This window comes from Lathyrus oleraceus, chromosome 4 (genome assembly GCF_024323335.1).
Source record: "Lathyrus oleraceus cultivar Zhongwan6 chromosome 4, CAAS_Psat_ZW6_1.0, whole genome shotgun sequence".
Taxonomy (NCBI): Eukaryota; Viridiplantae; Streptophyta; class Magnoliopsida; order Fabales; family Fabaceae; genus Lathyrus; species Lathyrus oleraceus.
The window spans coordinates 23,002,851-23,021,038 of record NC_066582.1 but is presented as its reverse complement, the minus strand read 5'-3'; the positions used below and the strand labels follow the sequence as shown (position 1 = coordinate 23,021,038).

Genomic DNA, 18,188 nt, shown 5'->3' with positions numbered 1-18,188 from the left:
GACTGAGACAGTTTATGCTGATTCATGCCACTTTGTGGATTTCCAGAAAGGATCCGATCAAGTATGGGTTTGAGACGCCAGCATCGACTGGACGGGTTGCGGGAGAGCAAAAGAATGTTGACTGATTTGTGATCCGCTCAGAAAGCAATCAAAAGGGGTATTGTCTGATTACATCTCTCTGCAACCCATTGAGGATTATCAACCGATGAAGTTTGAGTTCCCTGATGAGGACATCTCGAGGTACTCAAATCGAAAGATTGAGAGTGACCGATCCCGGAGGAGGGGCCTGACCCTGAATCCGAACGGATTCTGATGTCTGATGGGGAGGTTAAGGTGAATGAGCTTTTGTTGCCCGGATAACGTTTGAATACACCGATGGTGTGATTGAGTAGGAAGTTTGTATCCTGGGTATTGATCTCCAGTGTGCGTACATCTACTGGGGCAACTCCTTTCTCATTGGTATATGGAATGGAGGCTGTATTACCTGTTGAGGTTCAGATTCCCTCTTTGAGAGTCCTGATGGATGTGAAATTGCAAGAGGCTGAATGGGTAAGGACCCGGTACGAAGAGTTGAGCCTGATAGAGGAAAAGAGGCTAGCAGCCATCTGTCATGGGCAATTATACCAGCAAAGGATGAAGCGTGCTTTTGACAGAAAGGTGCGACCTCGGGTATATCACGTAGGTGATATGGTGCTGAAAAGGATCCTTCCTCCTCAAAACGATCGAAGGGGCAAATGGACACCGAATTATGAAGGTCCATTCGTGGTCAAGAAGGTTTTCTCTGGTGGAGCCTTGTTGTTAACGACCATGGATGGCGAAGATTTTCCATCCCCTGTGAATGCGGACGCAGTTAAAAAATACTTCGTATGAAGAGACCCGCTGGACGAAAAGAACAAAATAGTCCAGGCAAAAAAGGGCATCCCGGCGAACCAAAAACAGAAAGAAAGGTTCGGGCAAAAATTAGGGATAAAATGAAAAACTGTACACCCGGCAAGTCGAAAACCTGGAAAGGCGACTTGGGCAAAAAAGGGTATCCCGGTGGACTGAAAACCCGAAAGGGCGGTCCAGGCAAAAGAGGGATTGAAACGAACAACTGCGTCTAGCATGATCGTTTGCGCTTTGGTTGAGGCATCATGGATAATACCCGGTAGGGATCAATCGGAATCGTCTTGTTCAGAAGGCAGAAAGTATGGAGAGTCTGAGGACATATGGGGTGTAACCGAGTTGGAACTCGATGAGATCACGGGTTTCACATTGCCATTAGGATAGATTTTTCCTTTTGAGCGCAATTACCTCTTTTCAGGAATTGCTTCCTTTTGTATTGCTCAATTTGAGCCACACTTTTCAAATCAATAAAATGCAAATTCAGTCAAATAATTTTGTTTTTGTTTTTCATTACCGCTTTGATTGCAAAAACATCCAGATATTTTTGATAAAGAATCTTGCATTTTTAATACATACAGGTTCCTTCCAATGCATGTTTATGAGATTGAAACTGGAAATCTTATTTGGAAGGTTGAGTGACCCAAGTGTTGAAATCTTGACACGCCTGGGGCACGGTTTTATCTGATGATCTGTTTTGCAGGAACTGTTAGGTATTTTTCACTCACTTGCAGGTTGTGATGTTGAAGCTTTGAAATAGATCCCCAGAGAGTTCGCTCAGGAACGAATGAATGAAAGAATGACGAAGACGTTGAGACGTATGACGATCCTTGATGGTAATCAAGAAGACTCTTCAAAGTCGGGAGATTTGGAAGTCTGTAGAAATTCCCCGCAGAGTTTGACCAGAAACGAATGGATGGGTAGAGAAGCAGTGAGAGACGTCGAGACGTCCGACGACCTTTGGAATTAACCAAGAAGACTCTTCAAAGTCGGAAAATTGAAATTTCTGTATAACTCCCAGGAGTACGTTTCTCGTCGAGCGCGAAACGATTTGGAATACAAGATGATGGAGCAGAAAAGGTCCAGACGAGTCTGGGAATTATCAAAAGTGGAAAGCTGATACGAGATTGGGAGGTGGATACCGTGGTTCGACGAGTCGACGGGTGTTCTGTACCAACTTTTCTCATTTCCCAGCTAGGTCCCCAAGCAGAATTATAGGACTAGCTCCCCAGCAGATTCCAGATCTATGACTTTCCCCAGCCGAGTCGGGATGGTTATACCGGCAGGTAAACGATAGTTCCTCAGCAGCCAGGCCCGAAGGTTGCTATTCCCCGAGTGGAGCGGGTTCAAAGAAATATATCTCCAGCAGTTCCCCGAGTGGAGCGGGTTTCAATGAAATATATCTCCAGCAGTGTTCATCCTGCCTGTGGATCGGACAAGTTTCCGTAGCGGACGAATGGATTTTTGCATCCCCAGCTGAGCGGATTCTGCCTATGGGTTGCGTGGGTTGTCCCCGGCGGAGTAGTATTCGTTTCCCTAGCAGGGTCAGGATGGTTGCCCAGCAGATGATAGAGTGATGCATCCCCAGTTGAGTCTGGAGATTGCTGTTTCCCCAGCGGAGTATTTGTGAGTATTTCCCCAGTGAAGTCAGCAGGTATCTGTGAGGGTTTCTCAAAGCAGAGTCGGGATTGATATCCCCAGCAAGTCAAAAACTGTTGCATCCCCACAGAGTGTTGGTGGTGCTTATCCCCAGCAGTTTCCCGAGCGGATTGGATGCAAAGGAGGTTCTTCCCCAGCAAGGGTTACCTTTTCCCAGTAGCAGTGCTATTCCCCAGCAGGGTGGAATCGGAGTATTGACGAGTTCCTCAGCGGAGCGTCTCGTGCTCCCCAGCAGAATCCCTTGAGGGGGACGTTTTTATGCATTCATCATGTAGCGTAAGCATAGCATATTGCATAGAAAAAATAATAAATCGCGTAGCATTTCCATAATTATGGAGCATTACGCAGAAAAAGATCATGCATCATTGTTGCAAGCATAGGGCTAGTCTCAAGCCGTGGTTACCGTTTGAGAAGTGGTTGTGTCAGACAGTGAAGGTGTTACTCCGAAGAGTTTAGCCTCATGATTGGATCAGAGATGTACCCCAATAGTGCGATACTGGAGGAAGCTTTTCCGTCGGGCCGAGATGGGAATGAAGATTGGAGGATGTTACGCGATCAGCGCGATTCGAGCCGTGGTTACCGCTTGAGGATTGGTTTTGCCGGATAGTGAAGACGATACTCCGAGGAGTTCAGCATTGTGAGCAACGGTATTTCCCAGTCATTGTTTAATGTCTGGTCGAGTTTTCTTTGGTGTCAGTAAACATCATCATTCGATGTCCAGTAAACGTCGAGTTTTTTCCCAGTCATTGTTTAATGTCTGGTCGAGTTTTCTTTGGTGTCAGTAAACATCATCATTCGATGTCCAGTAAACGTCGAGTTTTTTCCCAGTCATTGTTTAGTGTCTGGTCGAGCTTTCTTTGGTGTCAGTAAACATCATCATTCGATGTCCAGTAAACGTCGAGTTATTTCCCAGTCATTGTTTAATGTCTGGTCGGTCATCCTTGTTTGATGTCCTGTCAACATCATTGTTTGATGTCCTGTCAACATCCTTGTTTGATGTCCTGTCAACATCCTTGTTTGATGTCCTGTCAACATCCTTGTTTGATGTCCTGTCAACATCATTGTTTGATGTCCTGTCAACATCATTGTTTGATGTCCTGTCAACATCCTTGTTTGATGTCCTGTCAACATCATTGTTTGATGTCCTGTCAACATCCTTGTTCGATGTCCTGTCAACATCATTGTTCGATGTCCTGTCAACATCATTGTTTGATGTCCTGTCAACATCATTGTTTGATGTCCTGTCAACATCATTGTTCGATGTCCTGTCAACATCATTGTTTGATGTCCTGTCAACATCCTTGTTCGATGTCCTGTCAACATCATTGTTCGATGTCCTGTAAACATCATTGTTCGATGTCCTGTCAACATCATTGTTCGATGTCCAGTAAACGTCGAGTTTTCTCCCAGTCATCAGTCAGTGTCTGGTTGAAAATGTTACTCTGAGGAGTGTGGTACCATGACGTCAGATCAACAGTGTTCCCCAGTAGTGCGATATTGGAGGAAATGTTTCCGTCGGACAGAGATGGGAATGATATCAGAAGACGTTACGCGATCATCGCGATTCTGGGGTTCAAATGGAGAAAGGGAGATGTTGCGACATTTTCTGGAGAACGGGGTTCATTCTGGCGATCGAGAGTTATCGTCAGGCGACTGGGGTTCAAACTGGAGATCGGGGTTCATTATGTTGGCAAAAAGGAGTGCTGAGGCATTTTCTGGGGTTCAAATGCAGAGGTCCGAGGATCGTTTGCACAGAGAAAATTTCGGGGTTCAAGAAAATAAGAAAAAGAAGCAGAGAAAATTTCGGGGTTCAAGAAAATGAAAAAAGAGCAGAGAAAAATTTCGGGGTCCAAGAAAAGCAGAGAAAAAAAGGGAGAGGATGATAATCCCGCGTAGATGTGTGGTGTTCAGACCATGGTTATCCCTGTGTTACCATTTATTTTGGTATCCAGGTCGACGTTTTTCGAGTTTGTTTCTTCGCCGCTGCTGACAGGCGCTGTTAATTATTCATCCCATCAGAGTGCAAATTGTTCGTCTGTTCTTGGTATTCAATCACTCTTCATCCTGATCACCCGAAAGCCGAGGCTATTTCGTATCGACAGGTTCACAGTGGATTGAATAGGGGCAGCTGTAACACCTCAAAATTTGCCCTCCTCTCTGGGGACTAGCATTAACATATTTGCATTTCATTTTAGGGCATTAGGCATTTCATATTGCATAACATGTGGTTACATTGTGCAAGCCATCTCCCCAAGTCTTGATCAGAGGATGAGGAAGTCAAGTGCAAGCCTAGGGTTTTACTGACTGGTCATGGCCATCTGAGGATTGGGCTGTGAATTAGGGTTTCATGATTCTCAATGGATATTGGTCTTCATCTTGATTGAAGTGATACATCATCATCATCATGGTTGGATGTCATCAGAAGATTGAAGAAGATTCCTTGAGATTAGGGTTTTGACCACTGGTCAACCCTAATCAGTTGCATTGGGCCAGTCAGGGCATGATCAGGAGATGGGGTTTGTGATGATTATGGGGTTCATTATTTGATTATATTGTGCTAATTGAGGCTAGGGTTTCACCCTTGAGCTATTTCAGTTGGAGATTGGAGCTCAGATTGATCTATGCATTGCCAGATTTATCTATCAGATGAAAAGTCAACTGTGGTCAACTGTACATGATCTGATGGATTTGGAGGTGGAAATGAGTTGGATACATTTCATACATGTTGGAACAAGTGTTATTTGACATCTCAAAGCTTAAGAATGAAGAAAATCAAGTCAGGACAAAAACTGCCAAAAATAGAAAGTGACTTGTAATTGAAGTTTCCAAAAATGGAAAGTTTTGGACCTCAAAGCCACGTGTCCAAGGAAGCTTCAAATGCAAATTTGTTCAACATGAAAGTTGTAGATCTTGTTCTCACCTTTCCAAAAAGTTCAAGAACTTGAAAATCCAATGTATGGTTGGAAAGTTATGGCTCAGTGAATTTCAAAAATGACCCGTAATCAGGAGGCCATAATTACCACATACTTTGTCCAAATTGCAAGTTCTTTATATGCACAAACTCCATTTGACATGTACTTTGAGGGTGTATCATTGGATTTGTTCAAAAATGGCCAAGGAAAAAAGTCACTTTTCAACTGGACAGCTGAATTGGACCAGGGGCAAAATTGTCCAACTCTCAAAATAATTGGAATTTTTGAATGGGACTTTTTCCAACACCTCAGGAATGGCATTTTGAGCTTGTTTGAATCATCACTTTGTGGCCAAAGCATATGGTTTGAGTTTTGGTTTGAAAAATGAAATGGTGAAAATTGGACATTTTGCATTCACATGTGAATTTGAGAAATAAGCATCCAATGAAGTTGAAACAAGTTGAAATGGTTTACATATGATATTTAGAGGTTGCATGAGCTGTCAAAACAGTTGGCAATGAGCTGTATATGGAAATTACACTTTTGCCCTCATTTGCAAAATTAGCCATTTCACTTACAATTGCATTTGGCTAATTAACATGATTAGTGGATGATTAAGGTACCATATAAATTCCAAAACACTTGTTAATCATAACAGAAAATCACATTTCCCCAAATTGGATCTGAAATCTCTCACATTCTCTCAATTTTCATCAAGAACACCAAACCCTCAAATCCTTCAATCTTCCTCAATTCTCAACCAAACTTCGAAATTCCTTTTGCATTCAACTCCAATCATCATCCTTAGCAACTGTTTGTGGAGTTTGGAAGAGGAGGAGCCTTGATTCTCGACTGTACACGCAAGCTCCGTCAATGGCAAGTTGAGTTTTCGCGCGCTAAGAGTGGAATCGATTGAACCTGAGCTTGGAATTCGACTTCTTGAAGTTTGTTTCGTACCTGTTTGAAGCCAAAACACGTTAATTCGTCCAAATCCCGCGCTGCAACTTCCAGGTGAGTGAATTTCGACTTTCACCAAATGCTCGATGGTTATATGTGTTTTAAAGAGCGTTTCACGTAGGTTCCAATGATAGTTGTAGCTTAGCAAATGATGAACCATAGGAGGAGAAATCTAAGTTTGAAGTTATGAACACAAACCCTAACTTGCACGATTCGGTTGATTTAGGAACTTTTAGGATGTAATAAGTGCATATTCGTGTTCTACGTGATCATACGGTTAAAACGGTTATAAGCTTGCTAATTTTCATGAAGTTTGGTTGTTCTTCGAATTTCTCAAATTCTGGGCAAAAGTTGAGTGAAAGTGACGATGAAAGTCTGTTTGATCCAATTTTGCATTTGAAAATTTGAAAACTCTGTTTCCCGCTCCCGCCATCTGTAATTACCATTATGCCATTATAAATTTTAATTAATTTGTTTAATTGTTAAAAAATTACTAACACCTTAAATAATTCATAAAAAAATATAGAAAATTCATAAAAATGTGAGAATTTTTTCTTTGACCTTGTTGTTGACTCTAGAATTTGTTTGACCTATTGGTCAAAGTTGTGCATGGTAGAATTATCATTGGACCTAGGCTTCTCTCACATGTATGATGTTTTGATACCTTTTACCAATTTGTTCATGAAATACTCATAGTGTTAAATAAATTCTTGAAAATTTTTGTGATGATTCTTGACTGATTGATGCTCATTTCCATGTAAATTTCATGCATTTTTGATACCTGGTCATTGAGCAGCAAATTCTGGAACTTAGGTGTGACAATTTGTGTCACACCTTATTATGTCAACTTGCTGGATTTTTTTGAGTGACCTATACTTGTTGGATTAATGTGAAATTTTGCATGATGGTTGATTAACATGTTAAGATGCTATGTGAAATTTTGTGGAATTTTATGTGGCATTTTCAAATTGATTGCTATTTTTCATTTCTGTTGGCCAATTGTGCAAGCTTGTGTGACATAGGTTGGTAGATTGATTGAGAAATACTCATATTGTATTGTATAAACATGAAATTTGGCATGCTTGTAATAGACACATGATGTGACATTCCTGCTTTGGTCTCATCCATTTCTTTATTTTTTTCATTGAGATATGAATTTTTGAAGTGGAAGCATGTATTGATGTTGTGATTTGGAGCCTATAATTGTATCTGTTTTTGTTGATTTTCATTGACATGGTTCCATTTGCCCAAATGAGCTCAAATTTGGTGTGCCATACCTGAATTAGGTCCTGTTTAGGTGTAATTTATTTGAGATTTTTTGGATTTGTTTTGATGTGGATTTGAATGCAATAGTTCTGTTTGCATATTTGGTGCTTCATTTGAACTAGTTTGCCTTGTTTTGTGCATAACATGAGCATGATGAATGATATAAACATGAGACCAATGGTGTTTGCTCTTGTTTGACTTTAATTTGAGATTGGTTGGTGGATACCTTGCTGTTTAGGAATTTTTATTGCCTTTGGACCCTAGGCTTAGCCTAGTGGTCTAGTTGCTAATGTTTGCTTGATTTTTCAGGATCAAAAGCATAACGCACATGGAGAATGATCCAAATCAATTTTAAATGATGTGGTTTGATGTTTGTACACTAACATAACATTGTTTTGTAGGTGGTAAAGCTTAGGCTTAAGCTTTGAGCTTGCCTTGTGTTGTGTATTGAGTTGTATAGTTTGATTGATTGAACACTTGCTGTTTGGTTTTGTCTGTCTGAGTACTAACTGTGTTTGATTGTTTCCAGGTACTTTAGTTGCTCAGTTCCTTGTGAACTTTTGCTTTGCGTTGCTTAAGCAACTTGCATAGAGGTAAAATCTCTTGACTTCATGTAGTCTGGAGACCCGGCTGTTACCGGGCCGGGCAAATAAATGTCTGAAGTCCTCCTTAAGAGGCAATGATTGTGGTTGTTTATTTTTAAGCCCAAGCAGGTGAAAGTCCTTTAAATAAGGCAATTGGTGGAAGGTAGGGGTATGCAGCCTACCCCCCACTCTTCAGTTGAGTCTTCTCCTTGCTCCCATTACATGGTTGAAGCATTGAGATCCTAACCCAAGATCCTGTGCAGTGCACATTGAGTCAGAGTCTCCGAGTATAGAAGGGTCCCCCCATTCTGGACCCATGCTCATTTGTCAGACGCTCTCCCTGGTTAGGGATATGAGCTGTGAGGTCTGATCCTCACTTCACCTCTTCATCTGCTTCACCTTAGCCTCGTAATGGCAAGGTTAAGAGCAAACACAGCCCGTACAGACGACTTGCTGAGGCAGTCAAACCTATTGTGTGAGCCCCTTGTTTTGGCTATAGTGCGTGCTCTGTGAATCTCTGATTGACATGCTTGTTTGAGATGCCTGTTCTCATTTGATATATGTTGTATGCTTGTGTGCTAGCTTCTTTCCTGGTTAGGTTAGTTTGCTTATGCAAGTAGGATAGAAAACCGAACTTAAGGTAAGCGATGCATGACAACATTAGACTCGAGTCTCAGCTCCCTAGTGTCGTGTTTTCCCCTCGGTTTCTGGTTAGCAATTTAGTCCCTTTCAGGGGAACTACATCGCCCTGATCCTCGTTCCAGACGAGGTATGTAGGCAGGTGGTCGTGCGAGACCACTCCGGGCAACCTTTTTCTTTTTGCGCGTGTGTTTACTTGTTATCTGATTGTGTGTTTGGCTCGGATGCCGACGTAAGCCCAGTGATTGGCAGTCGGGCTCCACGTTTGCCCTTTTTGAGTGTGTTTTGGTTCGGATGCCGACGTAATTCCATCCAGTGGTTGTCGGGCTCCGTGTTTGCCACCCTTGCTTGTTTGTATGCTTTGTGTTGTTTGGCGTGCGTAAGCCGAACTACAGAGGCTCTGATTCTTGTTCCAGACAAGATATGTAGGCATAAGGTGCGATACCTTATCGAGCTCGTTCCTCTTAACCCCACCTGCGTTCCCTGTGTGTGTGATGTTTAGCAACCTTTTCTTTTCTAGGACGTGGATCCCGTCGAGTACGACGGACGTGAGGGGTGCTAATACCTTCCCCTCGCGTAACCGACTCCCTTACCCTTTCTCTCTGGTCGCGAGACCATGTTCTTTCCAGGTTTCTCTGAGCGTTTCCTTTCCCTATCTTGGGATAAATAACGCGCAGTGGCGGCTCTGTGTGTTTTTATTTTTGAGTCTCGCCGGTTGATTTTTCGCAGGATGCGACATATAGCATTAAAGCATTAAGACTATTATGTTTGTAGATTGATGATCACATCTCATGGATCATGGATAAAGAGTTATCAAGTCTTAAACATAGGTATGAATATTAGGAGTAATATTTATACCAGATTGACCCGCTATGAGAATACTATATAAAAAGTTATGCAAAGTGTCATAAGTTATTCTCATGGTGATAATGGTGTATACCACTCTTCGACCGGAAACCACTATGGACCCTAGATGTAGAGCCGAGTGCTTTATTGCTGATCCAACGTTGTCCGTAACTGGATAACCATAAAGACAGTTGATGGGTACTCCACGAAGCATGCTGAGGGACATGAGTGACCTAGATGGAATTTGCCCATCCTGCATAATAGGATAAATGTCTATGGGCCCAATATTGAACTGGACAAGGATGACACGGTCTATGCCTTGTGTTCAATATAGACATAAGGGCAAAAGGGTAATTATATACATAAGTATTATCACATAAGGAATTGTCAGATCACATGACATTTTCGTGTCTTGGGTAGCAGTTATGTGTTGCTAGATACCGTTCACTGTTTATTATGTTAAATACATGATTTAATATAATTGCCAATGCCACGAAAACCTACAGGGTCACACACAAAGGACGGATTGATGAGAGATGAAGTAACTAAGGAATACCGTAAGGTACGATGCCCTTAAGTGAATTATAGAACATCGTAAGGTACGATGTACTTGAGTAGAATACGAAATATGGTAAGGTATCATGGGCTTAAGTGATTTTGGGCATATTATAAGATATGGGCCAAAATACACTTAAGTGGGCTTTTAGCTTGAAGCCCAGACAAGTGGTTCTATAAATAGAACCCTTGTGCAGAAGCATTCATTGCGGTTGCATTATTTTCGTTTTCTCTCTCTCTCTCTCTCTCTCTCTCTCTCTCTCTCACTCAAAGCCTTCATTGTACCAGCTAGCACTGAGATTGAAGGAATCCGTTCGTGTGGACTGAGTAGAGACGTTGTCATCGTTCAACGTTCGTGATCACTCAGTGGATTTGCATCAAATGTTTTGATCGTCACAAGAGATCTGCACCAAAGGTTTCAATCGTCACAAGAGGTAAATATTCTATCACTGATCATGACCATTCGTACGGATCTCTAAAGGAGAAAATTTTTATTTCCGTTGCGTTTTGGATCGTAATTCTCCTTCAAAACTTCCCTAGTTTATGAGGATTCTTTTGATCTCATATTCGTCACATCTAACAATAATGACCACTGGGTCATCATTGTAAGGGTGGGTGTCAGCTGCATATTTCTTAGAGAAGGCGATTGTAGCTTATGGGGATTCAGTTTTGCCTTTGCCCTCGACATCGGGGAGGTATTCTATATTCAAGATTTGTCAAGTGTACTTTCTACGGGTGGAAATAGTCTCCCCTTCCCGGGAGAATCCTCGTGCTATGTGTCATATCTTAAATTTTACCACAAAGATTCTTCACTTATTAACTGCATCTTGTCCATATGCATCATCATCATATTATGATCATTTCATTTGGTCATTAAGTCTTATTTGCATTATTTGTTGTATGATCATTTAGGTGGCATCTTAGAATAAAAAGGATGAGTCTTTTATTTATTTTCATTTGTTTTTTGACATTATGCATTTGCATTTTATTACACCATAAGACACCAAAATCATTAGTCTATCATTCACCTTCATTATATGATCATCATTTTCATTTTGAAAAAGTTTTTATTGAATTTAAATCAATTCCCTTTTGTTTTGACAATATCATTAGTTTCGTCATGGTATCGTCCCCTAATTTGAAAACAAGGTTATGTTGAGTTCAACCACATTTTATTTCTTGTTTTAATAAACATTATTTATGCATAAGCATTATTATTGTACAACCATTTTGAGTAAAATTGATTTTGGAGTTAAAAAATGAGGTCCAATGTAAAATAAGTTTGTCATTTACTTAGAATCAATACCATATTCATCAACCTCCCATAAGAGTCACCATACATAGTAAACACATAAAGTCACTTTTTCCCTCTCAAATTTCCCACATGAGTCTCACATTCATGCCCCTAATCTCCTATAAAGTCACCTTTCAATTCACTCCCTAAACAGACAGAGAAACCCTAAAAGAAGGCTGCTAAATATTTTCCAACCACACCACTAGAAGCTTTCTCTCAAAAAAGCCTTGTGAGATTCATATTAAAGCTCAATTTCTTGAGCTTTAACATGCGTCATCACAACTCAACAACAAAAGGGGAGGAGGAGAGTTGAAGAAAGAGGAGTAGAAACGGAAAAAGGAAAGAAGAAGATATTAGAGACACTTACGTGAAGGTGGGTGACTCGCTGGAGTCCTCGCCGGATACTTGAAGAATTTAGGCTTCGGCGATGCGTTGTCTTCCTTTTTTTCTTGTATTTCCTCTTTAATTAGTATGTTTTTGTTTGATTGTTTACTTACCTCACACTAAATCGATGTAAATTGATGTATTGTTTTGGGAATAGAAAGAAAGGATTGTGAATGAGGTGGTGTCACCCTACACTCCATAATAAAATGGGACTGCATAAGGGAAGAATATAACCATCATGAATATGGTGAGAAGTATGTCGAAAGGAAAGCATCTACCCAAAAAACTATGGGGAGAAGTTGTGTCGACAACAACATATATTTTGAACAGATGTCTGACAAAGAAGCTAGAAGGTATTACGCCAGAATAATGTTGGTCTGGTGTCAAGCCTAGCTTGAGTCAACTTAAATTATTTGGATTTATATCATACATACATGTTTCAGATCAGTGGAGAAGAAAACTAGATGACAAGTCGAGTCAGATAATCCTAATAGGATATCATTCGACTGGAGGTTATAAGTTTTTCGAGCTAGTGAACAAGCAAGTAGTGATCAGCAGGGTCGTGATCATAGATGAGCTTAAGGAATAGGATTGGACTGAAAATTTCAATAAGGATTCAATGAGAATCTTATGTGAAGAACCAACAAGTAAAGTCGAAAGAGAAATTGAATAGGAAGAAGTTAGAGGTTAAGCAAGCACAAGTAGACCTCAAAGGACAAGATACATGCCTACAAGGTTGCAAGAATGTGATTACATCAGATGATGTGGTCGATGATGAAGGTGAGCTGGTACACTATGCTTTTTATGCAGATGTCGAACCAGACAGTACAATTGAGGCATTGAAGGATTCAAAGTGGGTTTAAGCGATGAATGATGAACTAAAGTCCATCAAAGTCAATAACACCTGGTCACTTGTCGAGTTGCCTCAAGAAAAGAAGGAAATCGATGTGAAATGGGTATTCAAGGTGAAGTTGAATCCCAAAGGTGAAATAACTCGACACAAGGCAAGACTTATGGCGAAAGTATTTCTTTAGAAGGAAGGAATCGATTTCAATGAAGTTTGTGCACATGTTTCTAGAATCAAAACAACTAGGTTGGTTGTTGGTCTAGAAAACATGAACAACTGACACACGTGTCAGATGAATGTGAAATGTGCATCCCTAAATGGTCTCTTAGATGAATAAGTGTATGTTGCACAACCAGTTGGATTTGTGAAACATGGCGAAGAAAGCAAGGTATATAGGCTGCATAAAGCCCTGTATGGACTTAAGCAAGCTCCAAGAGCTTGGAATACGAAGATAGATAGATTTCTAAGGGAGAAGAAATTTGTAAAATGCACAAATGAGCATGAAGTATATGTAAGAAGAAGCAATAGTGAGTTGCTTATACTATGTTTCTATGTCGATGACTTGTTGATAATAGGAAGTTGCAAGAAGGAGATCAGAGATTTCAAACATGACCTAAGTAAGGAGTTTGAAATGTCATACTTGGGAAATCTCTCATATTTCCTTGGCATCGAATTCTACAAGAGTAGTAGAGATTTTATGATGCACCAAACAAGATATACAGGAGAAATACTCAAGAGATTGGAGATGCAAAATTAAAATCCAACTTCGACTCCAGCTGAGCCCAGATTGCAACTTCCGAAAGACACAAATGAAGATGATGTTGATCCAATGCAGTGCAGAAGACTCATTGGATCACTTTGATACATTTGTCACACAAGGCCTGATCTAACATACAATGTAGGTATGGTGAGCAGATTTATGCAGAAGTCAAAGGTATCACACCTAGCAGTGACGAAGAGGATACTAAGGCACCCCAAAGCCTCCCAACTATAGCATTTGGTTTCCTGTAGTCGATGAAGGAAAATAATGGAAGCTAGTGGATACACCAACTCAAATTGGTATAGTGATGTTGAGGACAGAAAATCCACAACTGAATATGTGTTTATGTTAGGTGGTGCACAAATTGCTTAAAGTTCGAGAAAAGAACAAGTAGTAGCACTATCGTCGTGTGAAGCAGAATACATAGTTGCTTCTCTTTGTGCATGTCAAACAACATGGATGGTGAATTTGGTCGAAGAGATTATAAGGAAGAGTTATGGAGCAATTATCATGAAGATCGATAACATGTCTGCTATCAATCTGGCGAAGAATTCGATAATGCATGGACGAAGCAAGCACATCGAAATGAGGTTCGATTATCTTCAAGAGCAGGTAGTTAATGGGAAGCTGGACTTGGAACCCTGTAAAACTGAGAATCAGATTACATATATCATGATGAAAGGAGTGCATGTCGAAGTGTTCAAGAAATTAAGATCTATGATGAATGTAGATAACTTAGACACAATTAATTATATGATGCGTTGAGAATGTAATTCATGGTGTCGAAGCATGTTTCTGTCGAAACACCTAGTTCTCGAAGTGTCTAGGAGTGACATGGATTTTTACTTAGGCCCAATTTTGTAGTGTTAGCAGAATTAAGTATTTTGAACTTTGCTTGAGGAGCAAGCAAACCCAACTCTATAAATAAGAAGTAACATTATTGATTGTTATACACAACAGAAATGCAGTTGCACAGTTGAATAAAATTCTCCAATTCAATCCTAAAAAATTCTTCTCCTTTCTTTAAAACCCTAATCTTTCTTTCTTCCCCAATTCAATTTTTATCTTTCTTCCATTACAATTGTGCAGCAAAATCTTACAACTAAGGTTGGTTGATTCACTCGAGTGAAGAGTGAAGAACAAGAAAAAATTCGATTAGTGTGATTGAATCTTGTTGATCAAGATTTGGTTCAGAATTCTCCATAGATTTTGGTGAATTTTTTGAAGAGAAATTGATAAATTTCCAACACTGAAAACAAAGTCATATATATATATATATATATATATAAAGTAGCTTGTAAAAGGGGTTTCATCATCAGCTTTCATACCTATTTATTTTCTAGGAATTAGGATATGTGGATAAAAAAGTATAAACGAGTTTGTGTTGTTAGATTTTGGAAATTAGGTTTTATAATAAACTCGCTACAAAGGATAGGATATCAAATCTAACATAAGATATATTTTCGGATATGAAGCAGACAATATTGGACCAGTATTTTCAAACGGGAAGCAACCAATGCCTCAAACATTCATAGAAACAGTTAAGATTATAAATTTATAAATATTATCGAGGTCGTTGGTCTACCACCACACCTAAAGTTTTTAAAATTAAAAATTAATAGAGTTAACTAACTTAATTATCGAAATTAGAGTTAAATGATTAAAACTTAAATTTATTAATTAAGGAAGTAGAGGTGAAACTATAAATTAAATTGAAGATAAAAAATCTAATAAATTCAAACAAAAAAAATATTCAATCATTATTATAAATATAAATAATAATTTTATATTAATAAAAAACTTAATTAAATGTAATTAATCATTGAAATTTTATGTTAAATTTATTTATGCTATCATAAGTTAAATTTAATAACAGAAACTTTATTAATGTTTTATACATAAATGAGTCGCAGTACAATTTTCATTTCTTTGTTGGTTCAAAAAAAGTATGTCTATTTTCTTCTAGGTACTTTATTACTATTAAGTTATATTTTTCATTAATGCACAGACTTAGCTTTCTTTAAAATAAATAAATAAATTTCGTAAAAAAACAATAAATAAACGTGGTTACTTTTGAAATATTTGATAATTGACATTAACAAGTGAACATTAAAAATATTATATATAAATATTTAAAAGGGATCTCAATCAAATTCACTAAATCACCTTTCACCAAAATATCAATCAAATTCATTTCAATCATAAATATATTGAAAGATAAAGACAGGTATGTAGTTTTTAATTAAATTGGTTTAGATTTAAATCGATTTATGATTTTTATTTAGATTATTTAGATTTTTGAACACCTTATATTTAAATTTCTTAAACAACAAATCTTTGCAATTTAAAAATATTGTATATGTTAGTAAGTAAATGTAACATGACAAAACCAGATGATAAAGAAAGCTTAGACAAGTACATTAACCTGTGAGAACATGTGAAAAAATGGTGAATAAAAAGATGAAATTAATGATGTAGGTAGAGGGACAATGACATAATTAGTCTGCACGATATCTATAGTCAATTCATGTATACCTATAGTAATTAATACCACCTTGTTAGTACAACAAAATTAGGTTGCGAGTACAAAGCTTTGTCCATCATTAAAGTTAGGTTCCAAGCAACAAGAAAATGCACTATTCTTATTGATTGTGCTTTTGATACGGAGACGTGAAAATTATCGGGTAAGAAAAAGGAATTGTATTGTGATTATATCTGTCGTTACATATTTTTATTATTAAAAAATTGATATTGCTGCATATATATGGGAAAGACAAAAAAAATTTAAATAATATGTTGTGACGTGGTAATCATATCACAATTTTAAAAATAAAATAAAAAATAAAAGAAGTTAGTTATGTACAGGTTAGTAGATGGGGGAGATATGAAAATTTCAAAATTTAAGCTTTGATGTGAAAATTATGTCACGATTATTCAAAAATTAATAAAACGTTAAAGAGAGAAGAAGAATGACGCTGACTTGATGGTGGACAGTTGACTGACACATTTATTTGTGTCATGATTCTCATATCACAATTTTTTGACCGTTGGTGAGTTGCGACATGAAATTCACGTCGTTGAAATGTCTATATAATTTTCATCTCTCTCTCCTCCCCCGTTTCATCTTCTTCCTCTTTCAATTCCTTTTCTCTTCTTCATTCCTCTCTCCATTCATTTTCTACAACATTTTTAATCTTCAAATTTCAGTTTAGGAATTTTAAGATAGTTTAATTTTTTAATTTTTTATTTGTTAAATATTGTGTTGATTTTTTAATGGTATAACTAACATTGTTAATTTTTTTCTTCAAAATATATCACGATTCAAGCATCAAGGTTCAAGATTCAAGTTTTCTTTTATCTTCATTGAGGTATTTAAGAATTTTTTTTTCAAATTTAAAATATATATATATATATATATAATATATATATATATATATATATATATTGGATTGTTGGTTGTTGTTATTGTAAATTTATTATGTAGGATATTTTTTTAAAACAAAATATTATTAAAATAAATATATAGTTAATCCAAAATTAATTTATTAATATATTTAAACATAATTTTTTTTTAAAAACAGAATATTATTTTTCATAATATATTTTTCATAATATATTATTATGTTTATATATTATTTTTTTAAAATAGAATATTAATTTTCATAATATATTATTCAAATATATTATTTTTCAGAATATATTATTTTTCGTAATATATTATATTATATTTTAAATAAAAACAAAATATATTTTCATAATGTATTGTTTTTTGTAATATATTATTTATTATATTTTTATTATCTTAATAGGTGTTTTTTGGTGCTGAATCTTTGACCGACATCTTGAGAAAATGAGATTAATTTTATTTCAAAGAGTTAGAGATGGGGAAGGAACGTCACATTCACCACAATTGACATCCGAAATGCTAGAAACAGTAAGACAATTGACGCTAACTGAGGTGAGACGCGAGTCGACGCAACGTGAGACGACCTAAAGGTCCAAATGGAGGCGCAACAACATCAAATAGAGGCAATGACGAAGAGGAAAACTGATATGGAGAAAATGATGCGGCAATTTATGCAATTACAAATGAGTGGTAATCAAGCGTTTGATGGAAATGAAGGAGTTGGTGGTCAAGAACGGATGGATGACGAGGATCCTAACCTTGACGAGTTTCCCGATCCCGATGATCCATAGAATTTATTTTATTTTAACTTTAAATTTTAATTTTGTAAGATATTAATTATTCATTTTAGTATATTATAAATTGATTATTTAAATTTTTTATTATTAACTTGTATTTAAAAAATAAAAAACCAAAAACCAATTATTATTAATTTTGTATTTATTTATATTTAAAAAATTTATTACTAATTTTAGTATATATTAAAACATAAAACAATAGTCGTAGTTTTTTATTTAAAAAATTATATTTTATGACGTGATTTTCACTTTACAACTTTGTTACGTGATTTTCACTTTACAACTTTGTTACGTGATTTTCACATCGCAAGTCACTGTCACGTTTTCTGTCATCCTTGCTAATTCTGAATTACAAGAGATAAAGCTGAAATTTTTTGTGGAGAATATTGTATCATGAATA

General features: G+C 37.4%; 1 protein-coding gene across 1 annotated transcript in view; it reads left to right on the top strand.

Annotated features, from left to right (window-relative positions):
* LOC127138512 (uncharacterized) overlaps window positions 1-17,774 on the top strand; it is a 41,177-nt gene extending 23,403 nt beyond the window's left edge. Inside the window, exons 9-10 of the transcript XR_007808791.1 lie at window positions 16,912-16,953; window positions 17,395-17,774. The gene's annotated coding sequence lies outside the window, so the exon portion shown is untranslated. The remainder of the gene's footprint in view (window positions 1-16,911; window positions 16,954-17,394) is intronic.
* The last annotated feature ends 414 nt before the right edge of the window (window positions 17,775-18,188 follow it).